The sequence below is a fragment of the Notechis scutatus genome, chromosome 4, assembly GCF_049901735.1.
Source record: "Notechis scutatus isolate UNSWTSFEM ecotype Mainland chromosome 4, rNotScu1.2, whole genome shotgun sequence".
Lineage (NCBI taxonomy): Eukaryota > Metazoa > Chordata > Lepidosauria > Squamata > Elapidae > Notechis > Notechis scutatus.
This window is the reverse complement of record NC_142012.1, coordinates 167,113,585-167,136,856: the sequence shown is the minus strand read 5'-3', so window position 1 is coordinate 167,136,856 and position 23,272 is coordinate 167,113,585.

Here is a 23,272-nt window from a genome sequence, read left to right as displayed (position 1 = left end):
GAGGAAACTGTGGGGTCCTTGGTGCGCTCTGAGCTTGATGGTTTTCTTGCAGATGTTTCATGACCCAACTAGGTAACATCATCAGTGTTGGAAGGGAATGGGGTTTGTGGAGAGGAGGAGGAAGAGGAGGAGGTGGTGGTGATGGAGGAGGAGGAGGAGGAGGAGGAGGAGGGAGGAGGAGGAGGAGGAAAACTGTGGGGTCCTTGGTGCGCTCTGAGCTTGATGGTTTTCTTGCAGATGTTTCATGACCCAACTAGGTAACATCATCAGTGCTAAAAAGGAGAAAGGTTTTCGTGGAGAGGAGGAGGAAGAGAATGAGGTGGGTGGTGAGGAGGAGGAGGAGGAGGAGGAGGAGGAGGAGGAGGAGGAGGAGGAGGAGAGGAGGAGGAGGAGGAGGAGGAGGAGGAGGGGAGGAGGAGGAGGAGGAGGAGGAAGAAGAAAACTGTGGGGTCCTTGGTGCGCTCTGAGCTTGAATGGTTTTCTGCAGATGTTTCACTGACACCAAACAATTAGGCGCAGGACAGTTTTCCCCAACATCATCAGTGCTAAAAAAGGAGAAAGGTTTTCAGGAGGTCCAACTAGGAGGAGGAAAAGAGAGAGGAGGGGACTGTGGGGTCTTGGTGCTCTCTCCTGGTCTGGTTTTCCCACTTGCAGACGTTGCACAACCCAACTATGCAACATCATCAGTGCTAGGAGGACTGTTTCCCAGGTTTGATTTGAGAGGTGGAGGAACGTCTGAATTTTGATCAGGTCGCCATGGGGAGGCTACATGGTTCTTGAGTCTTGAAAAACGAGGCTATAGAGCCCTGCACACCAGAACAACTAGACGCAAGGACAGTTTTTCCACTGAACGCTATCATTCTGCTATTCAAATAATTCCTTCAACACTGTCCAACTGTTTACTAAATGTGGATTACTATTACTATTAATCTCCTCATCACTCCTTATTCACCCATCCTCCCACTTGTGACTGTATGATTCTATAACTTTGTCGCTTCTATCTATTCCTTATTCTATTTATATGGACTGTTCCTAGTATGATTCTGATTGCTTATTGTACCCTGTGATTATTGTTATTCTAGTGTTGTTCTGATGATTCTTGACTTCTATGGCTATTCTATTCTATTCTGTCCACTTCATTCATTCCAAGACAATTCCATTGTGTCCAATCCACACTTGGCCAATAAAGAATTCTATTCTATTCTATTCTATTCTATTCTATTCTATTCTATTCTATTCTATTCTATTCCATTATTTTATTCTATTCTATTGTATTCCATTCCATTCCATTATTCTATTCTATTCTTATTGTACCCTATGACTATTATCACTAAGTGTCGTACCTGATGATTCTTGACTCTTGACGAATGTATCTTTCCTTTTATGTATCCTGAGAGCATTTGCACCAAAGACAAATTCCTTGTGTGTCCAATCACACTTGGCCAATAAAAGAAATTCTATTTCTATTCTATTCAGTTCTATCCAGTTCTAAAACGATCGCAAGTGGCTTTTCTTCAGTGCCGTTGCAACTCCAAGCGGCCACTAAATGGAACCGTTGCAAGGTGAGGACTTGCCCGCCTTCCACCCTTCCCGCTCTTAAAGCCACGGGGGGAAAAGATGAGCCGTGAACCCAGCAGGGGAAAGCCTCCTCGGCACATTTGCTATCCAAGCAGCGAGATGAACAAATGTGGCAGCTGGTCGGAACAGCAGCGATGTCAGCAGAAGGGGGGCGGGGGGGGATGTCCTTTTCCCCCCCCCCCACTTTCTTTTCTTCCCTTTTTCTTTTCCTTTTTGGCAGGGGGAGAAGGTTGGACAAGCTGTCGAGAGAAGAGAAGCTGCCATTTCCCGGAGCCAAGGAAGAGACCAACAATCTGACAACTTTTCAAGCTAAAAAATGCATTGCAGAAATTGCAAAAATCCCCAGCAAGCAAGGAGAAGAGGAGGAGGAGGAGGAGAAGGAGGAGGAGGAGGAGGAGGAGGAGGAGGAGGAGGAGGAGGAGGAGGAGGAGGAGGAGGAGGAGGAGGAGGAGAAGGAGGAGGGAGAAGGAGGAGGAAGAGAGGAGGAGGGAAAGGAGGAGGAGGAGGAGGAAGAGGAAATGAAGGGTGGAGGAAGAGAGGAGGAAGGAGGAGGAGGAGGAAGAGGAAGGAGGGGAGGAGGGAGGAGGAAGGAGGAGGAGGAGAGGAGGAGGAAGGAGAAGGAGAAGAAGAGAAGAAGAAGAAGAAGAAGAAGAAGAGAAGAAGAAGGAGGAAGAAGAAGAAGAAGAAGAAGAAAGAAGAGAAGGAGGAGGAGGAGGAGGAAGAGGAGGAGGAGGAGGAGGAGGAGGTGGAAGAGGAGGAGGAGGAGGAGGAGGAAGGAGAGGAGGAGGAAGAAGGAGGAAGAGGAGGAGGAAGTGGAAGTGGAGGAAGAGGAGGAGGAGGAGGAGGAGGAGGAGGAGGAAGAAGGAGAAGGAGAGGAAGAGGAAGAGGAGGAGAAGAGGAAGATGGAGGAGGAGGAGGAGGAGGAGGAGGAGGAGGAAGGAAGAAGAAGAGGAAGAAGAGGAGAAGAAGAAGAGAAGAAGAAGAGAAGAAGGAGAAGGAGAGAGAAGAGGAAGAGGAAGAGGAAGAGAGGGAGGAGGAGGAGGACATGGAGGTGGAAGAGGAGGAGGAAGAGGAGGAGGAGGAGGAGGAGGAGGAGGAGAGGAGGAGGAGAAGAGAAGAGAAGAAGAAGAAGAAGAAGAAGAAGAAGAAGAAGAGGAAGAAGAAGAAGAAGAAGAAGAAGAAGAAGAAGAGAAGAAGAGGAGGAGGAGGAGGAGGAGGAGGAGGAGGAGGAGGAGGAGGAGGAGGAGGAAAGTAGAAGAGAAAGAGGAGGAGGAGAGACATGGAGGAAGAGAGGAGGAAGAGGAGGAGGAGGAAGAAGAGGAGGAGAGGAGGAGGAGGAGGAGGAGGAAGGAGGAGGAGGAGGAAGAAGAAGAAGAAGAAGAGGAGGAGGAGGAGGAGGAGGAGGAGAGAAGAGGAAGAAGGAAGAAGAAGAGGAAGAGAAGGAGGGAAGGAGAAGAAGAAGAAGAAGAAGAAGAAGAAGAAGAAGAAGAAGAAGAAGAAGAAGAAGAAGAAGAAGAAGAAGAAGAAGAAGAAGAAGAAGAAGTTTGCTTATTTCTGCCTGGTTTCAAAGATTTTTTAGCAGGGCTCCAGGGCTGGGTTTCTGGACCAAAGTCTAGCCCAGGATTATGGGTCTCCTGCTGGCTGAAGAAACATTATGAGACAGTCCTCGACTTACGACCACAATGGAGCACATGACATTTCCATCGCTAAGCCAGGCATTCATCAAGTTTTGCTCCGCTTTACGACCTTTGTTGCAGTGGGTTTTTGCCACAGATTGAAGTGCACCGTTTTGGTTGTTCGGGGAATAACCATGGTCGTTAAATGAATCAGGCTTTCCCATGTATTTTGCTCGTCGGAAGGCCACCAAAGGGAATCCCGTGACACTGCAACAGGCATAAGTACATGCCAGTGGCCAAACATGTGCATTTTGACCATGTGACCACAGGGATGCTGCAATGGTCATTAAGCGTGAAAAACGATCCTAAGAGTTGTAGCCCGCCAGCGGCCAGTAGAGCTGGCAGCAGACTGGGACAGTGAGGAGGTTGGGGAGGAACCTGGGCCAGTCCTGGGGTCTGAGGAAGGCTCGGACGAGGGCCCTGCGTTGGAGGCAGAGATGGGGCCAGGGCCATCCGACAGTTATTAGCTGCCTTTGGAGCCGGAGATCAGTGGGGAAGAAGAGCAGCTGGAGCCTGTTTCCAGTGTGCGCAGGCGCAGAGCTGCCAGATGAAGGGAACAGCTAAGGAACAAGGGCTGACTTGGGAGTAAAGCCACAGGTGGATGGTGAATGGCCCTTCCCATAATAAGGAATAAAAGAGGAGCAAAAGGGGAGTGGGGTTTGCAGGAGACAATTAGTTCAATTCATGAGGGTGAAGATCTGTTCCTGACTCCTTGCCAAGTAATTGCTGCTACAGTGTGGCGTTTGGAAGCTATTGGCCTGGCAGCTCTCCAAGCCTGATCAAGGTCTGTCGTTGTGAATGAATCTCTTGAAAGACTATTGGCCAGCACTTTGCTGGAGAGGAATTCCCTTTAACCTAAATAAAAGGGTTTTATCAGGATGAGGCTTCGTGCCTTGGTCAGAAAACTAAGTCACTTTTTCAGCGCCGTCATAACTTTGAATGATCACCAAATGGACTGTTGTAAGTTGAGGAGTACTGTACTTCCACCCAGTCCATCGTTGGCCCAGCCTGGTTGATTTCCTCCACCCTGAAAATTGGGGGAAATGCTACAGACGCCCCTGACTTACAATGATTCATTCAACAACCGTTCACGCTTGCGACAAAAGGGGGGTGAAAACTGTGATTTTAGAAAGTTAAGAATGGACTAAGGTGTTCTGACCGAGGCGTCTCCCAAAGCACGAAGCCGGCTCCTCGTCCCGATAAAACCCCTTTCGTTTGGTTTACAGTGAATTCCTCTCCAACAAAGTCTCGGCCAACAGTCTTTCAGGAGATTTCACAATTACAGAGCTTTATCAGGCTGGGAGAGTTGCCAGGCCGATAGCTTTCAAACGCCACGCGGTAGCAGAAATTACTTGGCAAGAAGTCAGGAACAGACCTCCACACTAATGAAACAAACTCATTGTCTCCAGCAAACCCCACTCCCCTTTCGCTCCTCTTTTATTCCCTCTGGGAGGGGCCATTCACCGTCCACCTGAGTTCTTTACTCCCAAGTCGACCCTTGTTCCTTAACTGTTCCCTTCTCCTGGCAGCTCTGTGCCTGCGCACACTGGGAACAGGCTCCAGCTGTTCTTCTTCCCCACTGATCTCTGACTCTGAAGGCAGCTGATAACTGTTGGACGACCCTGGCTCTATCTCTGCCTCCAACGCAGAGCATCCATCAAAGCCTTCCCCAGACTCCAGGACTGGCCCAGGTTCCTCCCCAACCTCGTCACTGTCTGAGTCTGCTGCCAGCTCCACTGGCCACTGGCGGGCCACAACATAAGGGTCCAAATAAATTTCCAATAAGATTTTGGAATGGATGATAAAAGAATCCTTTTCTGTGGGAAAATGCTTTCCTTTTGAATTTGTTTAAAAAAAAAAAAACATAATAAGACAAGAGTTTAAAATGTGGCTGCTAGGGGGAGCTAGTGGGAACTAAAGATTGCAATTATAAGAGCAGGAAACTCAAAGTTCAATTTACAATCACAGAACGAAGGTCAATATTTTTTTTTTTTTAACGATGAACATATTGAAGAATATTTTCAAACCACGGAGCCAGAAGTTAATTTCAGCAATGTTCTGCCTGCATAGATTCACTGGGTCTAAAAGAGGTTATGAAAGAAGAAGTTCTACCTGGAAAAAAAAAATGGAGACTGAGTTGAAAAAGAATTTAAAAATGACAGTTTAGAAGAAAGACATGGAAAAAAAGACATGTGTATAGGACATACAAAAGAAACCGTGTGATCCCTTAATCATTAAATAAGACAGGTAAAAACCACATACCAAGAGTGTGACCTATTCGGATTTACAAAAGAGACTTGTTAAAGCTTGGAAGAATTTTGTGAGTAAGGACTGGGGGAGAAAAATGGAAATAAATTAAGTTCTGCCATTTTAGGACAAATTGCATAGGGCAGGAGATGAGAGATCACCTGGTGGCCTACTTTTTCAGGTGCTTTAGAAAATAGCTTGACCCCTTCCTCCTCTCTGGGGCAGCCCCTCAGATATTGGAAGGCTGCTATCCTGTCTCCTCTGGTCCTTCTCTTCCCTAGACTAGCCATGCCCGGTTCCTGCAACCGTTCGTCGTATGTTTTAGTCCCCTCATCACCCTGGTTGCTCTTCTCTGCACTCTTTCTAGAGAGTCTCAGCATCTTTTTTATAGCGTGGTGACCAAAACTGGATGCAGTACTCTAGGTGTGGTCTTACTAAGGCTTTATAGAGCGGTATTAGTACCTCCCTTGATCTTGATTGTATCCCTCTGTTAATGCAACTGAGGATTGCATTGGCTTTTTTGGCTGCCGCTGCACACGGCTGCCTCCTATTTAGCTGGTTGTCCACTAAGACTCCAAGATCCCTCTCCCAGTTCCTGCTATTGAGCCTGGCTTCACCCAGTCTGTATGTGTAGTTTTGCTTTTTCTTGCCTAAGTGTAGGACTTTACTTTTCTCTACATTGAATTTCATTTTGTTAGATACGGCCCAGTGTTCTAGTCTGTCAAGATCCATCTGGATCTTGAGCCTCTTTTCTTGGGTGTTAGCTATTCCTGCCAGCTTAGTATCCTCTGCAAAATTTGGTAAGTTCCCCTTCTATTCCCTCATCTAAGTCGTTAATGAAGATATTGAAGAGTCCTGGGCCTAAGACAGAACCTTGTGGCACCCCACTGCTTACTTCCCTCCAGGTAGACTTAGACCCATTAAGGACTACTCGTTGAGTACGGTTTGCAGCCAGTTGCAAATCCATCTAGTGGTGGTGCTATCTATTCCACTTTTTTCTAGCTTACTAAGAAGTAGGTTGTGGTCTACTTTGTCAAATGCCTTGCTGAAGTCTAAATATATTATGTCCACAGTATTTTGCTGGTCTACTAATTTAGTCACTGTGTTGAAGAATGAAATAAGATTGGTTTGGCACGATCTGTTCTTAACAAACCCGTGCTGACTGCTAGTTATTACTTTACTTGTTTCTAGATGTTGGCAGATGTGTTTTTTTATTATCTTTTCCAGTATCTTCCGGGTATTGATGTTAGGCTGATTGCTCTATAGTTTCCTGCGTCTGTTTTTCCCCCCCTTTTTTGAAGATGGGAACCACATCAGCTCTTTTCCAGTCCTCTGGTAGTTCCCCGGTGCTCCAGGATTTTTGAAAGATATGGTGCAGCGGTTCTGAGATGACCTCTGCCAGCTCCTTTAAAACTCTGGGATGTGATCCATCAGGCCCCGGTGATTTGTTTTCATCAAGATCAGATAGGTGTTCTCTTACTATTTTTTTACTCATTTTAACTTTTATTTCTGGTCTGTCTTTTATAGTTATGTTTTTGGTGGGTTGAGCTATAGTTTTTTTTTTTTGCGTGAAGACAGATGCAAAGAATGAGTTAAGCAGTTTTACTTTCTCTCTGTTGCCTGTTACTTCCTTGCCGTCTTCTCTCTTTAGTGGACCGACTGTTTCCTTGATTTTTTTTCTTGTTATTTATATGTTGGAAGAAACTTTTTTTATTATCTTTGACTTTTGTTGCAAGTCTTTGTTCATTCTGACTTCGTCTTTGCAGATTCTGGCTATCTGCTGATATTCTGCCTTAGTTGTACGTCCTTCTTTCCATTTTGTGTACTTGTCCTTTTTTTCTTTCAATTTGCCAGAGAGATCTTTGTGTAGCCATGCTGGTTTCTTCTTGGATTTCTTGTTTTTCTTTTTCAGTGGTATGGTGCTGGTCTGGGCTTCTGTGATCATACTTTTTAGAGTTTCCCAAGATTCTTGAGTTGTTTTCCCCTTTAGGATTTTCATCCATGGAATCTTTCCCAAGTTCTCTCTGAGTTTATTGAAATCAGCTCTTTTAAAATCCAAGACTCTGGTGTCATTATGTTCTGTTGCTTGTGTTTGTGTTATGTTGAATTCTAGTATGACATGGTCACTCTCACCCAAGGTTCCTGCAGTTTCAACTCCCTCTATCACTCCTTTTCTGTTTGTAAATATTAAGTCCAGTATAGCTGTCCCTCTAGTTTCACCCTCTACCTTTTGGACAACAAAGTTGTCAGCTAGGTTGGTTAGGAACTTATTTGATTTCTCACTTGGTGCAGAATTAGTTTTCCAATTGATATCAGGGTAACTGAAGTCTCCCATTACTATTGTTGTGTGTTTCCTGCATATGTTTGTTCGTTGGCTGGCAAAAAGGACATCTATATTTTCTGCTTGATTGGGTGGCCTATAATATACACCTATGGCCATGTCATTCTTTTTTCCTTTTATATTGACCCATATGCATTCTAGGAGGTTTTCATCCTGTGGTGTTTGTGTTTGAAATACTTCTTAGCAACTTTATCTGGTGTTCTTGGCAGCCTTGCACCACCTTGGCAAGGCTCCTTCTTATCAGCGATAATGAGTTCGAAACAGCCTTTTAACTGGGAAGGAACGGAATTCGTAAAGAATCGTTAAAAGGTTTTGCTGTTATTTCTGTTTGTTTCCTTGGAACAAGATTTTGGGTCAGAACCCCAGTCCCCTCATCATTCTGGTTGTTCTTCTCTGCACTCGTTTCGTTTCAGGAAAGGGGACACTTTGGGAATTCACACATTTATAGCCTCCCAACGGTGGGCATTTTGGACCCTTCTTCACGCATTTGAAACGCCATTGATGGGAATTTTAATCAAAAGGAGGGAGGTTTGCGGTGGGGGAAAACATCTCTTGTTCCAAAGTGGCTGTTCTTTTCTCTCGGATTGTTTGCTTTAGAGAGTATCTCCTGAAATTTCTTCCTCTGTAGAAGAAGAACAGGTTTTTTTTCTTCTTCTTCTTCTTCCTTCCCCTGTGTGCAGAGGCTTACGTCGAAATCCCTTTTTCAAAAGGGTAGAGCTAAGCTTTCAAGGCCGGGGGGGTTAATTTTGCACGCCGGTCCCCTGGGAAAAACAGCAGCTGGAGGAAACAGATCGAATCCTCCCACTGGGCAGCGGCCTCCAATCCGGAGGGCACCAGGTTGGGGAAGCCTAGTTTTGGAGGCCCGTCAACGTGGCAGGGGGATTCTGGGAGATGAAGGCCATGTACCTTAAAGAGAAGCCCTGCCCTAGTCTGGAGGGTCCTGCCTTGAGGAGGGGGTTGCACCAGTCAACCTTCTTGATTTTTAAGATGGCAGGGAGGGAGGAGGGAGGGAGGGAAGAGAGGGAAGGAAGGAAAGAAGGAACAAAGAAGAAAGAAATGAGGGAAGGAAGGAAAGAAAGGAATGAGAAAGGGAGGGAGGGAGGGAAGGAAAGGAAGGAAGGAAATGGGAAGGAGAAGAAGGAAGGAGAAAGGAAGGGAGGAAAGGGAGGAGGAAGAAAGAAATGAGGGAAGGAAGAAAAGAAAGGAATGAGAAAGGGAGGGAGGGAGGGAAGGAAAGGAAGGAAGGAAATGGGAAGGAGAAGAAGGGAAGGAGAAAGGAAGGAAGGAAAGGAGGAGGAAGAAAGAAATGAGGAAGGAAGGAAAGAAAGGAATGAGAAAGGGAGGGAGGGAAGGAAAGGAAGGAAGGAAATGGGAAGAAGAAGAAGGAAAGGAGAGAGGAAGGAAGGAAAGAAGGAACAAAGAAGAAAGAAATGAGGGAAGGAAGGAAAGAAAGGAATGAGAAGGGAGGAAGGGAAGGAAAGGGAAGGAAGGAAAGGAATGAGAAAGGGAGGGAGGGAGGGAAGGAAAGGAAGGAAATGGGAAGGAGAAGAAGGAAGGAGAAAGGAAGGAAGGAAAGGGAGGAGGAAGAAAGAAATGAGGGAAGGAAGAAAAGAAAGGGAATGAGAAGGGAGGGAGGGAAGGAAAGTGGAAGGAAGGAAAGAAAGGAATTAGAAAGGGAGGGAGGGAGGGAAGGAAAGGAAGGAAATGGGAAGGAGAAGAAGGGAAGGAGAAAGGAAGGAAGGAAGGAAAGGGAGGAGGAAGAAAGAAATGAGGGAAGGAAGGAAAGAAAGGAATGAGAAGGGAGGGAGGGAGGAAGGAAGAGAGAAGGGAAAAAGGTATGGAAGGGAAAAGGGGAGGGAAGAGAAGGAAGGGAGAGGGAATGGAAAGGAAGGAATGGGAAAAGGAGAGAAGGAAGGAAAGAAAGTAGTGGAGGGAGAAGGAAAGAAATGGAACGGAATGAAGGAAAGAATGAAAAACAGGAATGAGAAGGAAGGGGCTGGAAGGAAAGGAGGGAAGAAACAGAAAAGGGAAGGGAGGGAGAAGAATGGAAAGAAAAGGAAGGGAGAGAGAGAAGGAATAGAAAGGAAGGGAGAAAAAAGGAAGGGAAGAAAGGGAAGGGAGGAAGAGAGGAAAGGAAAGGAGGAAAGGAAGGATGGAGGCTTACCCTCCCTTGGTAAGCCAAGATCCTTCTAGGTGAAAGTTCAAAGGGTTAAGGTCACCTTGTCTCCCTGGGGTTTAGTTGCTCCATCGCTAGTGGTCTTCAAGAAGATCCTGGACAGCCATAGGGTCTCCTCCTGCTTGAGCAGCGGGTTGGACTAGAAGACCTCTGAGGTCCCTCCCGGAGTCCCATTCCCTAGGTGTCTATAACTCCTTCCGGCCTCATCCTCTTTTCTTGCTCCTTCCTCCTTCTAGACCTCGTTTGCCACGTCCAAAGCACCCATGAGGCTGAGCCACACACACTTCTCTGCCCTTTGCCCCCTGCACACACACACACACCCTCAGGGCCTCGCAGACCCCCTTCCAAGCCCCTTCCACCCCCAATTTGCAGCCTCGGTTGCTCTGAAGCCACACAAGGAACCGCACAACATGTGCATCCGCGCTGCAAAACCCCCAGGGATCTTTAATATATTCCTGATTTCAGACCTGGTTTCAGGCTGGAGGGATTTAGACACGGCGGCGTTGCCTCGAAAAACACATTCCTGGACCTGTCGCTGGCCTGGCCGGCGAGATCAATCCCCGGTCCAAACCGCTGGAAGATCCACACCCCGGAGAGTTATGTAACTGTACTTGCGAGGAATGAGAGCGGCTGCCAAATCGACTTCAGGCCAGATTCCTGCCCGGCACCCCTGGAGTTTGTGTGCAAAGAGTTTTCTGGGCTCCCCTCCAGCTGTGGGGAAACCGAGGCTGGATTCGTTCCTCAGCACATCTGGGAAACAGCAGGTTGGGAGGGAAACTCTGCCTGACACCGTTTCGCTCCGAGAAAGCAGGCTTTTGCAAGCTTAGGAGCACAAAGAGGGGAAGACTTCAACTCCCAGAATCCCCCAGCTAGTCTGGTATAAATTGTATGGACTTCAGCTCCCAAATTCCCCAGCTGGCATGATTTAAGATGGGTGGACTTCCACTCCCAGAATCCCCCAGCTGGCATGATTTAAGATGGGTGGACTTCCACTCCCAGAATCCCCCAGCCAGCCATGATTTAAGATGGATAGACTTCCACTCCCAGAATCCTCCAGCTGGCATGATTTAAGATGGATGGACTTCCACCCAGTCCCAGAATCCTCCAGCCGGCATGCTTTAAGATGGATGAACTTCCACTCCCAGAATCCCCCAGTCAGCCATGATTTAAGATGGATGGACTTCCACTCCCAGAATCCCCCAACTGGCATGATTTAAGATGGGTGGATTTCAGCTCCCAGAATCCCCCAGTCAGCCATGATTTAAGATGGGTGAACTTCCACTCCCAGAATCCCCAGTCAGCCATGATTTAAGATGGATGGACTTCCACTCCCAGAATCCCCCAGTCAGCCATGATTTAAGATGGATGGACTTCCACTCCCAGAATCCCCAACTGGCCCCCCAGAACCCGTCAGCCATGATGGGTTTCCACCCCAGAATGGATGATTTAAGATGGATGGACTTCCACTCCCAGAATCCCCCAGTCAGCCATGATTTAAGATGGGTGAACTTCCACTCCCAGAATCCCCAGTCAGCCATGATTTAAGATGGATGGACTTCCACTCCCAGAATCCCCAGTCAGCATGTAGGTAGTCCTTGACTTACAATGGTTCAGTTTTGACCAAAGTTTCTTTCAAAGTTTCTTTCTTTCTTTCTTTCTTTCTTTCTTTCTTTCTTTCTTTCTTTCTTTCTTTCTTTCTTTCTTTCTTTCTTTCTTTCTTTCTTTCCTTTCTTCCTTTCTTTTGCTTTGGAAAATACTGTCCCTGTCCTAATGTTCCCTTTTATTCTTACTATCTATTTCATATATTAATAATCATCTTTATGCAGTACTTATATCTCTTATCTAATAATGCTCGACAAATAAATAATTAAATAAAATAAATAAATAAAATGTCTTTGCAAAACCAACTCTGGGTATTCCTCAAATGACAACTGCAACTGAGCACAAAATTTCCCGTGGCTTGGTGACACATTCGCTAAGTGAGTTTATTGCCCCGTTGTATGACTTTTCTGGCTGCCGTTGTTAAACGAGCCACTGCAGTCGTTCAATTAGTCACCCGGTCGTTAAGTGAATCTGCCTTCCCGATTGACTTTTGCTTGTCGGAAGGTCGCAAAAAGAGGATCCTGTGACCCCTGGGACTCTGCAACTGTCATAAATACATGCCAGTTGCCGAGCCTCTGACTTTGGATCACATGACTCCCCTGGGGATCTGCAACGGTCGTAAGTGTGAAAAATGGTCCTAAGTCACTTTTTTACGATGTTATTGTAATTTTGAGCAGTCCCTAAGTGAACTGCTGTAAGTCGAGAACCCTCTATCTTCAGTCTGAGGCTCCTTTGCAATTATTGCTTGCAAATCTGTGCAGTTTTGAGAAAGAGGGTGTGATGACCCAAAGGGGCGTGGCCAGGGGTATGTGGGATGCTACTGGTTTGGGCCGGTTCTATAGAACCGGTAGCTGTGAAGAGCAGCTGACGCTGAACCAGTTCGGTGTTTGGCCCACCGGCCTGCCTGGGCTCTAGGCTGTTCTTTATTCCCTGCTTTTCCATCCTCTAAGGGATCTCTGAGTGAATCTGTGATTCTGTGAGCAACTCCATCTGCCTGCCTGCTTTGCCTGCTTTGGGGTAAAAGTTGCTCTTTTTTAAAATAAACAATTCAATATTTACATATATGGTGCGTTGGGAGTTAATATTGTGAGTTTGCTTGCAAGCAAATTTTATGTGAAAGACTCAGGTAGCCGATTGCAGATAGATAGATCTCTAAGTGAATCTGTGATTCTGTGAGCAACTCAATCTGCCTGCCTGCTTTGCCTGTTTTGGGTAAAAGTTGCTCTGTTTTTTTATAAACAATTCAATATTTACATATATGGTGTGTTGGGAGTTAATATTGTGAGTTTGCTTGCAAGCAAATTTTATGTGACAGACTCAGGTAGCCGATTGCAGATAGATAGATCTCTAAGTGAATCTGTGATTCTGTGAGCAACTCAATCTGCCTGCCTGCTTTGCCTGCTTTTCGGTAAAAGTTGCTCTTTTTTTAATAAACAATTCAATATTTACATACATGGTGTGTTGGGAGTTAATATTGTGAGTTTGCTTGCAAGCAAATTTTATGGGACAGACTCAGGTAGCCGATTGCAGATAGATAGATCTCTGAGTGAATCTGTGATTCTGTGAGCAACTCAATCTGCCTGTTTTGGGTAAAAGTTGTTCTTTTTTATTAAAAAAAATATCAATATTTACATCAATATTTATAATATTTACATACAAACCATGCCCACCCAGTCACATGACCACCAAGCCACGCCCAGTCAGCAAGCCATGACCACCTAGTCACATGACCATCAAGCCACACCCACAAATTAGGCCACGCCCATAGAACTGGTTGTTAAGAAATTTGAATCCCACCCCTGGGCATGGCACAAAGGTCACATAGTCGGGCAATCAGTAGGAGTCCCTTTATTAGCTCCAACTTTGCCCCTAATGTCCTGGTTACCTTTTGGGCTGGAGAAAAACTCTCCCAGGAAAAGCCTTGGGCTGCAGAGACTCAAGTCCAAAACATGGTCAACAAAAACTGTAACTATAAGTCCAATCAAGGCAAAATGAGGTCATTAGTCCGGCAGGGCAGGAGCAAGAATTCCAGACGTGAAAGGCACGACAATAACTCAACACGGTTGGGAGGATGCCAGGAACACAGATAACCAAAATCAACACAGGATAAAGTCATGTTTGCTCCCAGCAGAGGCCACACTCAGCCTGCATCTCTTTTAAACTCTCATTCCCAGGTGTGGCTAATGAAGGGAATCAGGGCCCTTTCCTCCCCTCTAAGCCATTCAACGCACGTTGCTCCCTTCTCTGTTCCTCCCTGCATGCCCTAGGATGAAGAGGGGGTGGGCCTGGGTCTTCCTCCGAACTCCCCCTCCCTTGTTCTCCCTCTCCCCTACTCTGCCCAGCTGGACTTTGCCCTTCCCCAATTTCCTCCACAGCCAATGGAGCCACACTCCCACTCCCTGTTGGCTGTTCGTCTTCCTCCTCAGATTTAGACTCCGATAGGAACACGACCGAGTGTTCCAGATCAGTGTACAAAGTGCCGCATTCGCCTTTCAGGGCTAGATTTCTTAAAGCTACGGCACGTCTTCATTGGCTAATGAGGTTTCGTGTTTTCAGGCCTGGTGTTCAGATTTGTGTGGCAGCCCAAAGGACTTCCTCCTCCCTCCCATAATTCCTCAAAGCTTGCACAGATGTCTTCTGGTTTTGCAAATTATTGCTTTCTTGTTTTCTTATCCTTTTCTGTTTTTCAAAAAAAAAAAAAAATGAAAATGAAATAAAATTCTTTAGAAACGTTCGGTGGTTTGAGCTGTGTTGCAATCCGGGCAGAACAAGTAGAATAAAAACAAGGAGAGAAGTTTCTTGCTGACCCGATTCAATATGTTCTCGGCCTCTTTCTTCCAAGTCCCTCCAGGAAAAAAAAATATTAGCAAAAGAGATTTGATGGATTATTTCAATCCAGTCCAAATCATGTTTCGAACCAGCCTGGCAGGTCCCTTTAAATTCATTAAAGACCAGGGAGACCGAGGAAGCAATGATTAAGCCATAAGTAAGCCAGGAATTTGCAAAGGGCTCTGCTCAGAGTAGGCTCGGCCTTCAGGGATTCAGCTCCCATCATCCACTGCTGCCACCACATGCCATCCAAAGAGCAGTGGGAGATGGGCTTCAAACTAGAAAAACTGGAGCACCAATGCTGGACTGGTCAACTTCAAGGGTAGAGTGTGACCGGCTACAGAGGCTCCATTTCTCTTTTGCAAGCCATTGTGGGTTCCTCTATTATTGTGGGTTATTTCAACATGGTTTGGTAAACTGTCTTAGGCAGCAGAAGAACAGAAGACAGAGTTGGAAGGGATCTTGGAGGTCTTCTAGTCCAACCCCTGGCTCAAGCAGAAAACCCTGCCTTGATTCTATGCTCTGTGAAAATTTGCTTGCTTTGCTCAAATCCCAGGACCTGCAAAATATAATTTGAATTTCTCTTGCGGTTTGGTTTCTAGACTCTTTCCCGAAGCCATTTTTTTTTTTTTTTTGCAGGGTTGTGTTGACCAACTTTAAAAAAAATGTTACTGTTTATTCATAAACTTCTAGGGTTTTTTTTTTTTTTTTTATAAAAAGGCAATGCTTTCCTCTGTTGTTTACCGAAGTTGAAATATTTTGGAGGTTGGTCTTTTGGCAAAATGGTGCTTTGAAATTGTTCCATGGCAAACCCACAATAACTTGGTGGAGAAAGTTGAGCAGAATACCGGTAGGGGTTTATTGAAGAAACTTAATGCATTGTTCTTCAGCCTTGGACACTTTTAAGATGTGGGGACTTTAACTCCCAGATTTCCCAAGTCAGCATTTGTGGACTTCAAGTCCCAGAATTCCCCAACCAGTATTCATGGCTTCAAGTCCCAGAATTCCCCAGCCATCTTTTTTTTTCCTCGCTAAAATCCATATAGAATACAGATAGCAACAATTGCCCCCAGCAAAAAACAAGAAAAGAAAAAAGAAAGGTCATTCTCTTGCACAACTCAATCCTGTAACCAGATTCCCAGGTGTGCATTTGATCTCCCGGAAGGAAAGATTTTATTCTAAAGATGCCATCTCAAAAAAAAAAAATAAAATCAATCCCTCCTTGTTGGTTTATTTGCTCCTGGACGAGCCTCAAACTTGAGAAATTAATCCTGTTGCCCAACACATTTATTCTAACCTCCTTTTCTAAGGCCAGCGGCAGACAAGGGACTGTTCTCGAACAAAAAAGGCCAAACACCTGGACGGTTGAGAAACAGATTCAAAGGGAGAAAGAAAAGAAGAAGAAAAAGGAGGAAGAGCAGCAGAAAGAAAGAAGAAGAAAGAAAGAAGGAGAAAAAGGAAGAAAAAAGAAGAAAAAGAAAAAAGAAGAAAAAGAAAGAAGAGAAGGAGAAGAGGAAAGAAAGAAGAAGAAAAGAAAGCAGAGGAGGAGGAGGAGGAGGAGGAGAAGAAAGAAAGAAAGAAAGAAAGAAAGAAAGAAAGAAAGAAAGAAAGAAAGAAAGAAAGAAAGAAAGAAGAAATCTATTAATCAGATTAACATTTTGCATCTGAGGAATGGGCTTTTGGCAGAAGACAATCAGAGATGCTTACACAATAGCACAACATATATGCCTGGAATGCACTACCTGACTCTGTTGTTACATCCTCTAGCCCCCCACTCCTTTAACCTCAAACTATCCACTATTGACCTCACCCCATTCCCAAGAGGTCTGGAAGGGGCCGTGCATAAGCGCACCATCGTGCCTCCCGTCCTTGTTCTATTGTCCCCATTTATTCGTACTTATTTCCTGTATTTTTACTCATGTTTATACTTATACCTATTATCTTGTAAGCGATTGACAAATCAAATAAATTAATAAAATAAAAAAATAAAAGAAGGAAGGAAAGAAGGAAGGGGGAAGGAAGGAAGGAGAACAGGGAAGGGGAAGGAAGGAAGGAGAGAAAAGAATGGAGGGAGGAGAGAAAAGAAGGGAGGGAGTGGGAGGAAGGAAGGAAGGAAGGAAGGAAGCAAGGAAGGAAGGAAGGAAGGAAAGGAAAGAAAGGAAAGAAGAGAATTCCCATTCCTAAGAGGTCTGTAAGGGCCGTGCATAAGTGCACCATCGTGCCTACTGTCCCTGTCCTATTGTCCCCATTTATTCGTGCCTATTTCCTGTATTCTTATTCATGTTTATACTTATACCTATTACCTTGTAAGCGATTGACAAATCAAATAAATACAGTTTGGGGGTATAATTTTAGCCCTTGGGGTGTCCTAGGGGACTCTACACACACACACACACACACACACACACACACACACACACACACACACACACCGAGTCCCAGATGTTGTGGCCAAAAACACAGAAAAAATAGGACTGAAAACTTTGGGGGCAGATTTAAAAGTTTACAGCTAGTCCTTGACTCACAATTGTTCGTTTAGTGACCCATTAGTCCAGTGGTGGGCTTCGAAATTTTTTACCAGCAATTCTGTGGGCGTGGCAGGGGAAGGATATACTGCAAAATCCCCCTTCCCTCCCCACCCCACTAACCTGCTTTCCAGCTCCGTTCTCCTGTGCAGGGCAACCAAAGGAGACCCAGACGATCAGCTGGGACTCAATGGGAGGCAGAGAAGAGATGGGGTTGGCGGGGCCAGTCAGAGGTGGGATTGGCCAGTTCTCCAGACTACTCAAAATTTCTGCTACTGGTTCTCCAGAAGGGGTCAGAACCGGCTGAAGACCCACCTCTGCATTGGTCACTGGGACAAGTGACTTATGACCAATTTTGCACACTTACGAACCGTTGGGCTGTCCCCATGATTACATAGTCCAAATATGGTCCCGTGGCAACTGGCTTGTATTTACGACGGTCATAGCATCCTGGGGTCACGTGGTCCCCCTTTTGTGACCTGCCCAGCTGGCTTGTGATGAGCAAAGTCAATGGGAGGAGTTGGGTTTGCTTAATGACCACATGGGAGGGAGAGAAAGAGGGAGGGAGGGAGGAGATGGGAAAAAGAAGGAAGGAAGGAGGGAGCATGATGGGAAGGAGAGGAAAGGAAGGAAGGAAGGAAGGAAGGAAGGAAGGAAGGAAGGAAGGAAGGAAGGAAGGAAGGAAGGAAGGAAGAAGGAAGGAAGGAAGGAAAAGAAGGGAAGGAAAGGCTGGGAGAGGAAGGCTGGGGAGGGGAAGGAAGGAAGGAAGGAAGGAAGGAAGGAAGGAAGGAAGGAAGGAAGGAAGGAAGGAAGGAAGGAAGGAAGGAAGGAAGGAAGGAAGGAAGGAAGGAAGGGTTCCATTACGGTTGTAAGTCAAGAATTATCTATACACACACTGTTTTTTAGTCTTGAGAACTTTAAGAGCAGTCGACTTCAACTCCCATAATTTCCTAGCACTCATGCTGGCTGGGGGATTCTGGGAGTTTATTTATTTATTTATTTGATTTGCCAATTGTTTACAAGATAATAAGTATAAATGTATACATAGTTGTGAATACATGAAATGGTTACATACAAGAAAAATAAAGAATAGGAGAAACAATAGGACAGGGACGGTAGGCACGTTGGTGCGCTTATGCACGCCCCTACAGACCTCTTAGGAAAGGGGTGAGGTCAATAGTAGACAGTCTAAGGTTAAAGTTTTTGGGGTTTGGGAAGAAACTACAGAGTCGGGTAGAGGATTCCAGACATTGACCACTCTGTGGCTGAAGTCATATTTCCTGCAATCAAGTTTGGTGCGGTTAACTTTGAGTTGTATCTATTGTGTGCTCTTGTGTTGTTATGGTTGAAGCTGAAGTATTCATTGACAGGTAGGACATTGCAATGTATGATTTTATATACCATGCTTAAGTCAGACCCGAAGACGGCGTAATTCAAGGTTTTCTAGTTCTAGAATTTCAAGTCTGGTGGCATAAGGTATTCTACAACGAGTAGAGGAGTGGAGAACTCTTCTTGTGAAATATTTCTGGACTTTCTCAATTGTGCTAATATCAGATACGTGAGTGTGGATTCCAGACTGATGAACTGTATTCGAGTATTGGTCTAGCAAATGTTTTGTATGCTCTGGTTAGTAGTGTGATATTACCAGAGAAAAGCTACGTAGGATTAGGTTAACAACTCTTAATGCCTTTTTGGCTATGTAGTTGCAGTGGGCTCTAGCACTTAGATCATTAGAGGTGAGTATTCAAGGTCCTTTACAGAGCTTGGGTCATCAACAAGATCTTGACTATTCAGCTTGTATTTTATTTTCTGATTTTTTTGCCAATATGTAAGACAGAGCATTTATTTGTTGAGATTTGAAGTTGCCATTTGTTTGACCATTCGGATACATAGTCAAGATCTTTTTGAAGGGTAGCAGTATTGTCCGTGGTATTGAACAGCTTTACATCATCAGCGAAGAAACGCAATTGCTCTTAATATGATCACAGAGGTCGTTTATGTAGAGTATGAAGAGAGTTGGTCCTAGAACACTGCCTTGGGGAACACCACTATTGACAGGTACTGGATTTGATAGGACGCTCCCGATTTTGACCATTTGTTGTCTGTTTGACAGGAATGCTTCTATCCAGTTATTCAGTTGTCCAGAGATACCATAGGATTTTATTTTTAGGAGTAGTTTGTCGTGTACCACTGAATCAAAGGCTTTACAGAAGTCTATGTGGGTTGCATCTATTGTTTTGCCCTGGTCGAGTTGTGTCGTCCATATGTTTTGCAGTGTAAGAGTTGCAGATTACAGGATAGTTTTTTCCTGAAACCAAATTGTTTATTGGAGAGTAGGTTATTTGTCTCTAAGTGAAGGATGATGGATTGGTTAATAATTGATTCCATGACTTTACAGGTGACGCAGCATAAGGAGATTGGCCTGTAGTTTTCAACTAGGCTTGGGTCTCCCTTTTTGAAGATGGGGATGACTGTGGCTTGTGACCATAGGTTAGGCAAGGAGCTGGTTCTGAAAGATTTTTCAAAGATTATGCTTAGAGGTTTGGCTATGGCAGAGGATAGCTTTCTTAAGAAGTAGGCACATATTCCGTCCGGTCCAATAGATAGAGATGGTTTTAGGTTGCGTATTGCTTTTTCAACATTGTCTTCTGTGAAATCGATATGTATTAGATCATTGTTGTTATCTGTGGTACGGCTAGGAAATATTGGGCATGATCCATTGCTGTTTACAAATACTGAGCGAAGAATGTGTTAAAGATGTTGGCTTTAATGGTGTCGTCGTTGCAGTCTTTACCATCAGGTCCTATCAAGGGAGGGATGGACCTTGAGTCTTTTAGTTTGTTGTTTACAAAATTGTAAAAAGCGTGGGTGGAATTGGTGCTTAGAAGGTTTTCCTCTTGTTTAATGTGATAATTGGTGCATTCGGTCTTTATCTGGTGGCATAGATTTTTGTATCGGTTTTTGAAATTGGCAACGTGACCAGATTTGTTTTTCGCCAGAGTGATCTCTTTTTGGATTGAAGTTTCCTTATTGATATGGGTAATCTGCTTTTTGTTTTGTTTTGGGAGTTGTTGTTGGTACATATAGTTTGATGACTCTTTTGACTTCAAGTAAAAATATGTTATAATGGTCTTCAACAGTATTGCATCCAGTGAATAGAGATTGCCAATCAAGGGATGAGAGATCGTTGTGTATAAGATCATAGTTGCCTTTTTGAAGTTACAATTGGGAATTACATCATTGTGGTGATTTTTGTGTGGGCGTATGTTGAGGCAAAAAGTCAATCATATTGTGGTCGCTACTGGAAAAGGGTTCTTTAGTTTGTATTCCGTAGATTAGGTTCAAACTGTTGCAGAAGATGAGATCGAGGCAGTTGTTTAGTCTAGTGTTGTTGGTTACTAGTTGTTCCAGTCCCAGATTTGTAATAGCATTGTAGAAGGTTGTGTGTATGATTTCAGTTGTACAATCATTTAGGGTCCAGTTAATATGAGGTAGATTGAAATCACCAAGAAGGATAAAAGGGTATGGGCAGGATGCAGCCCATGTTAGTAATGTATTTAGCTTGTTTACATGTTCGATGTCATAATCAGGTGCTCTGTAACATAGTAAGAATCGAATTGTGATATTTGAGGATAGTTCACAGATGATGGTTTCAGGAAGGGCAAACTCCTGGGTAACTTGGATATTTTTAGATGTAAGGATTTTTATAGAATATAGCAACTCCACCTCCTCGTGATTTTCACGATCTGATCTGTAAACATGATAGTCTCTTACTGTGGTAATGGAGTCGGGAGAGATGCATTGAGCCATGTTTCACAGACAAATATAATGTCGAAGTTAGCCATATTTAGGAGGAAGAGAAATTCAGGTATTTTATTCACGAGGCTTCTTGCATTGAGTAGTTTGCATTTAAGGCCGGCAGTAGTTGGAATTGAGGTAGTTGGGGCGTGCGTGCCTAGTCTTGGGTGATGGTGGATGGGTTGAGGTAGGGTTGTGGTTGAGGGTAAAAGCTGAGTATTGGGTTGAGTGGTTTACTTTTGATACAGTCAGCATGGTAGTCAATGTACAGGTCCTTCTCTCCATTATCTAGACGGTTTTTGAGTTCGATGCGGAGTGCACGGGAGCGGGCACGTTGCTGTATGGTTAGGTCAGGGCGGCAACGGAGGTTCTTATGGATGGTGTTGGTCCATTCAAGAGCGTTCAAGACACTGGAGAGAGAGAGTCTGTGGTTTTGTGTGTTCACTAAAAAGCCGTCATAATTTCTGCAAACATTCTCCAAGAAAAAAACAAAAGAACGACTATCACACCAGCAAGGAAAATTAAGGCCTCTGGAGTGGGGGAGAACTATCTCTCTATTTGGGGTCATTTCTGTGTACAAAGTCAAGAGTCCTTGCTTAAAATCCCAATTCCATCCCTTTCTCCTGAAGCTTTCCAATAAATGGTGCTTTGTATTTCAGTACAACTAGGCGTAGCTCATCTACAGTGGGCGAATAAATTATTCCTGGGTTACTAATCGCATCAATTCGGCGGATGACCGAGAAGTTGAGTGTATATTTATCTTTTGCCAAGGCTGAAAAATGAGTCTTTTTCGGCACTTAAGTAGGTCGCTTTGATTGTCCAGGGGTCAATTTTGAAATGATGGGAATATCGTTCAAAAAGAAGCGGAACGTCGGGGAATATTAAATCTTCCCTCGCAGCTGAATTAATATAGGCCATAACTCTCCTTTAAAAGAAACATCAGAAAAGCCAGGGTTTCGAGGAAGAATTCATATTCCTGCAACTTCCAATGACCATTTGCTTAGTCCTTGGCTTAAAACCAGTTCGTTTAATGACTGTAATCTTTTTTTTTTAAAAAAAAACCTCTGACATTCTTAAAGTTTATTAATCAAGAAATAAATTTTAAAAACCAATCAAATATTCCAAAGATAGTTCAGGACTTTCTCCCTCCTTCCGATTCAGATTTCATCCCTCGCAAAGTATTCCCAAACTCAACTCTAGTCCAGTGGTTGCCAACCGGTGGGCCGGGGACCACTGGTGGTTCACGAGAAAATGTTGGTGGTCCGCAGAGAAATGTCGTCCCCCCAAAAGCAATTAATCCAGGCTGCGTGGGAACACAAGGCTTGTGTCGCTTGCATTGTGGATAACACGAGGTAGTGAGGGGAGGGGGGGGAAGGATGGAGCAGGGGAATTTGCCCCCCTCACCCTCCACGCCTGGCCTGGCCAACCGGGCTGCTTCTTCCTGCTTCTTTCTTCTTCTGCTTTTGGCTGCGCGCAAGGAAAGCAGCCAAGGTCCTTCTTTCTCTCCCCCAAACTCCACCAGAAATGAGTCTTTGGGACCCTGCAAGGCCTCCTGCCTCAAGAGACTGCGCCGGCAAAGACTCCTTTCTGGCGGAGTTTGGGGGAGAGAAAGAAAGACTTCTGCGGCTTCTGCTGCTTTCCTTGCATGCAGCCAAAAGTCTCTCCCTCTCTCTCCCTGAGAACGGAGCTGGAGATGGTATCCTGCAATCCCAAATAAAGAAAGATCGATCGGTAGGAAAACGGGGTGGGGGATTTTCCTGCAGACTTTTTGGGGGTGATTTTCCCAGGGTCTCTGGTCCGCGGGATTTAAAATTATGACTTTGGGGGTCCCTGAGGTCCAAAGGGTTGGTGAGCCCTGGAGTAGTCCCACCAAATAAATCTGAGCTGCAGGAATCCAGATGACCACTAGATGGCGGCATAGAGCTGCAGAAAACCCTGGTGGAGGTTTAAGGTTATTATGTGCATTTTCAGTCTAGGTAAATTTCATATAGTTAGTCCTTGACTTATGAGAATAGAATAGAATTCTTTATTGGCCAAGTGTGATTAGACACACAAGGAATTTGTCTTGGTGCAAATGCTCTCAGTGCAACTAGATTGATACTCCTTGCAGAAAAGCTGGTCATTGCGCCCAAGAGAAGGGTACTGTATCACTGGAGGTTTTTAAGAGACTAGTTAGTCACTGGAAGTGTATAGATTCTCCTGTTTGATTGTGGGGCTGGACTGGAAGTCCTCTAAGGTCCCTTCCAGCTTATTCTATTCTACTCTACTTTACTCTACTCTACTCTACATTCTATTCTATTCCATTCCTTTCCTTTCCTTTCCTTTCATGTCAATTCTGTTCTATTCTATTCTATTCTATTCTATTCTATTCTATTCTATTCTATTCTGTTTTTTATTTTATTCTATTCTATTTTCTCATTCTATTCTATTCTGTTTTTTATTTTATTCTATTCTATTTTCTCATTCTATTCTATTCTGTTTTTTATTTTATTCTATTCTA